We start from the raw sequence: 8758 nt of genomic DNA, 5'->3' as shown, positions 1-8758 counted from the left end.
CTGGATTATGCTTTGCTTAAGGGAATGTTGTAGTTGGTTTAATCATCTATCCAGACCAAACTTCCTCCATATCAGCTGTTTTGCTTTCTGTCATTCATGTGTTCACTGGAGTAGCACTTTTAATTTCCTTCAGTAATTTTTCCTTTGCGTTTACAACTTGGGTATCTGTTTGGCTCAAGAGGCCTAGCTTATAGCCTATCTTGGCTTTTGACATGCCTTCCTCACTAAACTTAATTATATCTAGCTTTTGACCTAAAGTTGAGAGACGACTCTTCCTTTCACTTGAACACTTAGAGGTCGTTGTAAAGTATTAGTTGGCTTAATGTCAATATTGTTGTGTCTCAGGGAATGGGGAGGCCTGGGAGAGGGTGGGTGAAGGGCAGGCGGTGGCACAGTCAGAGCATTTATTAATTTATTAATTAAGCTTTCTGTCTTATATGGACATGGTTTGCCATGAGGTAGCATCAAATATCACAGATCACAGTTCACCATAACAAATATAATAGTGGAAAAGTTTGAGATATTGAAAGAATTACCAAAACATGACACAAAGACATGAAGTGAGCAAACACGGTTGGACAAATGGTGCCAATTAGACATGCTTGAGGCAGGATTGCCACAGACCTTTAATTTGTAAAAAATGCAGTTTCTAAGCACAATAAAATGAGATAAGCCTGTGTGTGTGTATTTATATTTATAAAATACCATATATAAAGTGTCCATTGATCTATTCATCTATTTCTGCTATAATACTGTTATAATAATTAGAACTTAACAATAGTAAGCCTTCATAGCTAGAAGAGTAAAATCCCCCTCCTCTACCTTCTTCAAAATTGACCCAGCTATCTTTGACTCTTTACCATATTTTTGCATGATTTAGCATAACTTAGAACATACGTGTACAATTTCATAACCTGCCATTTTCCATTTAACTTGATAACAGAAGATTTAAAAATGTTATTAAAACTTTTACCAAATTTTAAGATTGCTCATACTATTCCCTGTGTGTTGCATCATATTTTATTTAGCCATTCCCATGTTTCTGGACATCTAATTTATTTCCATGTTTTCTCATTATAAATGCTAACACTGTTGCAAATATTTTTATGCATAAAGGGTTTTCCATCTTCAGGATGATTACATTAGAATATATTCTCACAAATGGAATACAATTGATAATTTGATTTTCAAAAGAATTTTACATTCTCTCCAGGAAGTTTTGAGGCTTTACATGTAACCAGATCTTCACTGGCCTTAGGTACTCTCATTTTTAAAATGACAGAAAATCTCATCCGATTTAATACTTTTGCCTCTAGCTGGTCCTGAAGAGGTAATTTTCTAGAGACACTGAGTGATATTCCTAAATAATGAAGAAGAAATGGGCTAGCAATAATTATTTGCATGGAGATGGCATTTGAAGGAGGGAGAGAAGAGGGGCTTACAGAAATTAATCCTAGGGTAGCTCGTTTTTAAAGTTTAAAAATTTTAATTTTTAAAAAATGTTTATTTCTTTATTTTGAGGGAGAGAGAGAGAGAGAGAGAGAGAACAAGCAGAGGAGGGGCAGAGAAGGAGAGAGAGAGAGAATCCCAAGCTGATAGCACAGAGACTGACATGGGGCTTGAACTCATGAACCATGAGATCATGACCTAAGTTGAGAGCACAAGTCAGATGCTTAACTGACTGAACCACCTAAGTGCCCCTAGAGTGTCTCTTTTGGTTTGGTGTCAGGAAGAGGGTATTTCTGTTGGCTTTACTAACTATACACTCATTTCTTCCTCATGTCCCTGATTCCATATGCAGATTTTAGAATAAAGTGGCTTTTTGACAGATTATTTAAATCCTAGTGAGGTAGAACAGTATTCAGATTGTTTATAATGACTATAATCAGTGGCAAATTAGTTCAGCCTGTCTCAGTTCATTCTCTCTGACAGCTTCATGTTTATTTCACACTATAGAGGATGAAAAAGAAAACATATATAAAGGAGAATTGTTTTATTGTCATTTAATTATATGAATACTAACATAATCAAGAATGTGTTTAGGACTCTGTCCCAGCCACAAAAGGAAACTGAACCTTAAAGACCAAGCCAATTAGATCTTTTTAGGAAGTTTGGTTTACTATATTTGTTTCCTACATAATAGTTTCTTTTTGTATTGAGTTCTGTCAAATTGATATTTTTCTAGATGGAAATTTAGGAAATAGACAAGTCATGGTAACTGCAAACCATCCATGATTTCTTGACCTTTGGAATGTAGTGTATGGGATACCGTATCTTCTCGTCATGAGTTTGATGAATCATGCACTTTTACCTATTATTGCAATTAAAAAGTTAAGAATACATTAGATCTCCAGAACTTCAGTCATTGAAACATCATCACCTTTGATCAACATTTCCAATTTCCCCTTCTGGCAACCACTGTTCCACTCCCTGCTTCTATGAGTTTGACTATTTTACAAGCCTTTTTTTTTTTTATAAATTTTTTTTTACGTTTATTTATTTTTGAGACAGAGAGAGACAGAGCATGAACGGGGGAGGGTCAGAGAGAGGGAGACACAGAATCTGAAACAGGCTCCAGGCTCTGAGCTGTCAGCACAGAGCCCGACGTGGGGCTCGAACTCACGGACCATGAGATCATGACCTGAGCCGAAGTCGGCCGCTTAACTGACTGAGCCACCCAGGCGCCCCTGAGTTTGACTATTTTAGATTTGACATATAAACGAGATCATGCAATGTTTGTCTTTCTGGATCTGCTTTATTTCACTTAGCATAATGTCTTCCAGTTTCATCCATGTTGTTGCAAATGGCAGGGTTTTCTTATTTTTTTAAAATGCTTATTTTTTTAGTTTGTTTTGAGACAGAGAGAGAGTGCACATGGCAAAAGGGGAGAGAGAGAGAGAGAGAGAGAGAGAGAGAGAGAGAGAGAGAGAGTCCCAAGCAGGTTCCGCACTGCAGCACAGAGCCTGACATGAGGTTGGAACTCATGAACCATGAGATCATGACCTGAGCCAAAATCAAGATGCTTAACCCACTGAGCCACCCAGGCACCCCGAGGGTTTTCTTCTTTTTACAGGCTGAATAACATTTTATTGTTATTTATATATACCACATTTTCTTTTTTTTTTTTAATTTATTGTCAAATTGGTTTCCATACAACACCCAGTGCTCATCCCAACAGGTGCCCTCCTCAATACCCATCACCCACTTTCCCCTCTCCCCACCCATCAACTCTCAATTTGTTCTCAGTATTTAAGAGTCTCTTATGGTTTGCCTCCTTACCTCTATGTGACTTTTTTCCCCCACTTCTCCTTCCCCATGGTCTTCTGTTAAGTTTCTCAGGATCCACATATGAGTGAAAACATATGATATCTGTCTTTCTCTGCCTGACTTATTTCACTTAGCATAATACTCTCCAGTTCATCCACGCTGTTACAAATGGCCAGATTTCATTCTTTCTCACTGCCAAGTAGTATTCCATTGTCTATATAAACCACAACTTCTTTATCCATTCATCAGTTGATGGACATTTAGGCTCTTCCCATAATTTGACTATTGTTGAAAGTGCTGCTATAAACATTGGGGTACAAGTGCCCCTATGCATCAGCACTCCTGTATCCCTTGGGCAAATTCCTAGCAGTGCTATTGCTGGGTCATAGGGTAGATCTATTTTTAATTTTTTGAGGAAACTTCACGCTGTTTTCCAGAGCGGCTGCACCAGTTTGCATTCCCACCAACAGTGTAAGAGGGTTCCTGTTTCTCCACATCCTCACCAGCATGTATAGTCTCCTGATTTGTTCACTTTGGCCACTCTGACCGGCATGAGGTGGTATCTGAGTGTGGTTTTGATTTGTATTTCCCTGATGAGGGGTGACATTGAGCATCTTTTCATGTGTCTGTTGGCCATCTGGATGTCTTCTTTGGAGAAGTGTCTACTCATGTTCTGCCCATTTCTTCACTGGATTATTTGTTTTTTGGGTGTGGAGTTTGGTGAGTTCTTTATAGATTTTGGATACTAGTCCTTTATCCAATATGTCATTTGCAAGTATCTTTTCCCAATCCGTCGGTTGCCTTTTAGTTTTGTTGATTGTTTCTTTTGCAGTGCAGAGGCTTTTTATCTTCATGAGGTCCCAATAGTTCATTTTTGCTTTTAATTCCCTTGCCTTTGAAGATGTGTCGAGTAAGAAATTGCTGCGGCTGAGGTCAGAGAGGTTTTCCTGCTTTCTCCTCTAGGGTTTTGATGGTTTCCTGTCTCACATTCAGGTCCTTTATCCATTTTGAGTTTATTTTTGTGAATGGTGTAAGAAAGTGGTCTAGTTTCATTCTTCTGCATGTTGCTGTCCAGTTCTCCCAACACCGTTTGTTAAGGAGACTGTCTTTTTTCCATTGGATATTTTTTCATGCTTTGTCAAAGATTAGTTGGCCATACATTTGTGGGTCCAATTCTGGAGTCTCTATTCTATTCCATTATACCACATTTTATTTATCTATTCTTCCTTTGATGGATACTTAGGTTGTTTTCATATCTCAGGTATTGTGACTAATCCTGCAATGAACATAGAAGAATGGATATCCCTTTGAGATAGTGATATCATTTCCTTCAGGTACATATACAGAAGTAGGATTGCTGGACCATTTGGTAATTCTATTTTTAATTTTTTTGGGGAACCTCCGTCTTGTCCTTGGTGGCTGCACCAGTTTGTGTTCCCACCAACAGTGTGCAAAGGTTCCCTTTTCTCCACAGCCTCAGCAACACCTGTTATCTCTTGTCTTTTTGATAATTGCCATTCTAACAGGTGTGTGGTGTTGTCTCATTGGAACAACATGGTCTGCAGTTAACATACTGTATTGTATACTTGAAGTTTGTTAAGAAGGCAGTTTCTGAAGTTTTCTCACTATATTAGTTCTCATTTAATAAAAAAGAAAGAGAAGGAAAGCAGTAACTGGAGTGATGGGTATGTTAATTAGCTTGATTGTGGTGATCATTTCACAGTATATACAATGCTTTGCTATTAAAACATCAAGTTGTACACTTTAAATACATACAATTCCTATGTGTCAATTATACCTTGATAAAGGTGAAAAATAATTTAAAACTCAAAGCAAGAAAAGGTTAAGAATAATTTTAATATACCCACATATTTGCCTCTTGATGATCTACTTGAGTACTTCTAGGAGTTATTCCAACAGATGTTTAGTTCTGGGTCTGTCTTATACCTTCTAGGTGGTGTCTCTGATTAATGCAAAGAAATGTTGGTATTCACATAAATAGAACACAAATAGAAAGAAATATCTATTAATAGAAATTATGTACAATTTTCTTCTAAAAATCTGGTTCCACCAAGAGAATGTGGGTATCTACATTCACCAACACAGGAAAACAAACCTTTACCAAACCCATATGCACAAGGAGAATTATAGTGAAGGTCTGCCTACATCGAAGACTGTCTGTGTTTGTCACCTGGCACCACTAACATATCAGCTGTATGATCTTAATCAAGTTTCTTAACTTTATGTGCCTTGTGGTTTCCTCATCTTTAAAATGAAGTTGTAAAGATGAAATGAGTTAACATGTATAAATTGTTTGCACCTGTAAGTAGTTGGTAAATGTTGGCTATTATTACTAGTTTGTATCTGGAACCCTGGGCAAAGTCCAAAGGCAGTGAATACTTTGGGTCTCAGGGAGACTTCTTGGGCCTTTGTCTGTTCCGAAAATTCCAGAAATGCTAGTGACACAGGTTGTGCTCCCTGGAAGCAGCTTCTAAAATGGGGATTAGCATGGTAATTTGAAACTCTTCAAGAGATCATCATCTGTGGAAGGGAATAAAGCAGAAGTGGGGAGAGGTGGTTTCTGTTTTCCCTGATTAGATCTTGACTGATAAATATATACCTTTTCCCTCCTCCAATTAGCAAGAAAACTCCATGAAGTCAGGGGCTCTGTTTTTGCACCTGGATCTAGCACAGAGACTGGAAGGAATTTCAACAGCACTGTAGCCATTCTGAGTCCTGGACTCATTGGCAGCCCCTATCACCATCCAGACTTTTCTGTGAAACCTCAGATGCCAACATAACACATTCTGAAGACAATTTCAGTCTTTCTAACTCTCTCATTCCTTTACTTTCACTGCAGTTCAAAAACAGTATAGAAAATGAAAAAGCAGAATTTATAGGTCTGTTTTTTATAGTAAGCTTTAATTGGAAGTAATATAATACTGTGTATTTCTTCTCTATTCCTTGCCCCTCTCCCTCCCTCCTTCCTTCCTTGCATCTCCGCCTCCTTCTTCTCCTCCCCCCTCCTCCTTTATTTTGCCATGGCTGCCTGGAAGCCTAGAGCCAAATCTTTCACCTGAATATGGTGGCTGTTTCAATCACCTTTTTTTTTTTTTTTAAATTAAATACCTGTTTATTTACATGGCTACTAGAGACCAGGTACTAGAGATGCCAAGAGAAGATGTGACTCCTGCCCTCCAGGAATGCTAATAGAAGAAACAGACATGTGAGTACACATGCTATAATGAAACCAAGTGTAGGAGCTCTCTTGGAATGCAGCAGAAGGCCTGACTAATTCCGTGGGGGTATAGGTAAGCTATCACAGAGGGTTTGCATCTTGAAGGATGGATAGAATTTCTTCAAGTGGACAGGGAGAGGTAAGGCATTCCCAGTAGAGGAAACAGTAAGGAGTAGGAGAGAGTTTCTGGGTCCTTAAATAGGCTGCCACAGCTCGGGCTTGGAGGGCTATGTGGATCAGGGCTGATCTCAGTGGGAAGAGTCAGCCAACCAGATCATAAGGGCCCTAAGGCTTTTGTCAAGGAGTTCAGCCATCACCCTGTGGTGATGACAAACCTCTGAAGGGTTGAAGTAGGTGAGCACCATTATGTAATTTTCATATTTACATATAATTTGTATATTTTATACAAATAGTATAAATAGATCTGAGAGGTCTGAGACCAGAGGCTCTCACAATTATTTAGGCAAGAAACAATGCCTGGCATAAGGGATGGTTTTGGGCTTGGAGATAAGGATATAGATTAACATGTGTAAGAAGGTAAGACTGATAGGAGTTGTGGGTAAGAGTGAAAATTCTGGAGCTGGGCTGCCTGGGTTTGAATCTTAGTTCCACCTCTTAGTAGCTGTGTGACCTTGTTACTACTTAAGCTTGGTGCTTCAGTTTTCTTCTCATACCCTCCTCATACCCTACTGTAAGATATTACTTAATACATTAAAAAAACCACAACAACTTAGAGAGGTATTGGCATATAGGAAATTATATTAGGTGAGGCAGGGATGGAATTAGGATGACACCAGATGTTGGCTTGGATGACAAGATAATGGGAGTCTTGTTAATTGAGGAAAAAAGAAAAGAGAAGGAATAGCATGTTGGAGGCAGGGTAGCTTGAGTTTAGTTTTGGCTTTCTGCATTTGAGAGAAATCCCAACTGTAAATTGTGCACTGATCTAAGCCAGTTCAATTTGCAAAGCTATTAGGTTCTTTTTGGTTGATATAGTAAGGACCTGAAAATCTAAGATGGATGAGGGTCAGCTATTCTATAGACTGATATCAGGTCACACTGATAGCAAGTTTTAGAGCAATTTCTTCCATGCACACAGACTTTTATATTTAAGGTGGGCATTTATTGGCAAGAAGGCACAAAATAATTAATATAAGCTGTTTTGTAAGGTTGATAGAGTCATTGTCCTCTGTCCCATTAGCTGTCACAATGCCATCTCCATAAGAGGTTCAGCTGTGGCAGATACATGAAGCAACAAGCCCTTAGTCCCAGTGGCTGGAGAGAGGACTATTGAGGTATAAAATCTCAACCACTGTCCATAAAGATTCATACTCTAGGTTCTGCTGTCTCCTTAAACCTTACCCTTGTGAGGGAGGAGAGTGTTTTGAATGTATTTTATTCAATAAATATCAATGAAATAGTACTCATTTCTCCATCAAGAGAGCTTATTTCTGACTTCCTTTGGGCTACTCACTTAACCAGTGAAACTCATTTTTTAAATATTCATTATGCTAATTAGTGAACTCTGGTGTTGATGGAAGATAAAGATAAGAGAAGCGTGTGTAATAGTCACAGCTGGAGCTGGGCTTCATGACTGGAGCACTAGCTGACCACCCTTAGGACATGGATTCCTGGTTAGGTTAATTGGTAATACCTAAGGTGCAACTTAAATTTACCAACGTGGATATATAGGTATCTCTGTCTATGCTGGGGCATGTTAAAGTACAAATGCCATAGTTCAAATCCAATAGGCAATAAGATATATGTAAGAGTGGGGCTCAGGGGAAAAATCTGAATTGGAAACTTATTTTTGGTTGGCATATTTATTCCTCCCCCTTATTTTTTATAACACCGCTTTCCTCTTTTCATTCTTTTTGTTGTTGTTGTTGTTGCTGCTTAAGATGAGTTTTTATTTTTTATTTATTTATTTTTGAATTTCTTTTCTTTTTTCTTTTTTTTAAATTTATGTCCAAATTAGTTAGTATATAGTGCAACAATGGTTTCAGGAGTAGATTCCTCAGTGCCCCTCCTCTTTTCATTCTTATTTCATGAACCATTTCTTATGTATCTTTATTCTTCCCTGTAAGTCACTTTAAATCCTTTTTGGACATTGGAGTGTATAAATATCAATAAATAAGACTTCCCCTTCCATATCACTTGTTTTAAATTTCTACTAAGAACGATTTCTTCTGCAACTGACTTTTAAAACCATGTGCAAGATATTTATTGTCCCTTTTATTTTTGTCACTTTCT

The sequence above is a fragment of the Panthera uncia genome, chromosome B1, assembly GCF_023721935.1.
Source record: "Panthera uncia isolate 11264 chromosome B1, Puncia_PCG_1.0, whole genome shotgun sequence".
In the NCBI taxonomy this organism is placed as follows: Eukaryota; Metazoa; Chordata; class Mammalia; order Carnivora; family Felidae; genus Panthera; species Panthera uncia.
This window is presented reverse-complemented; position numbering follows the sequence as displayed.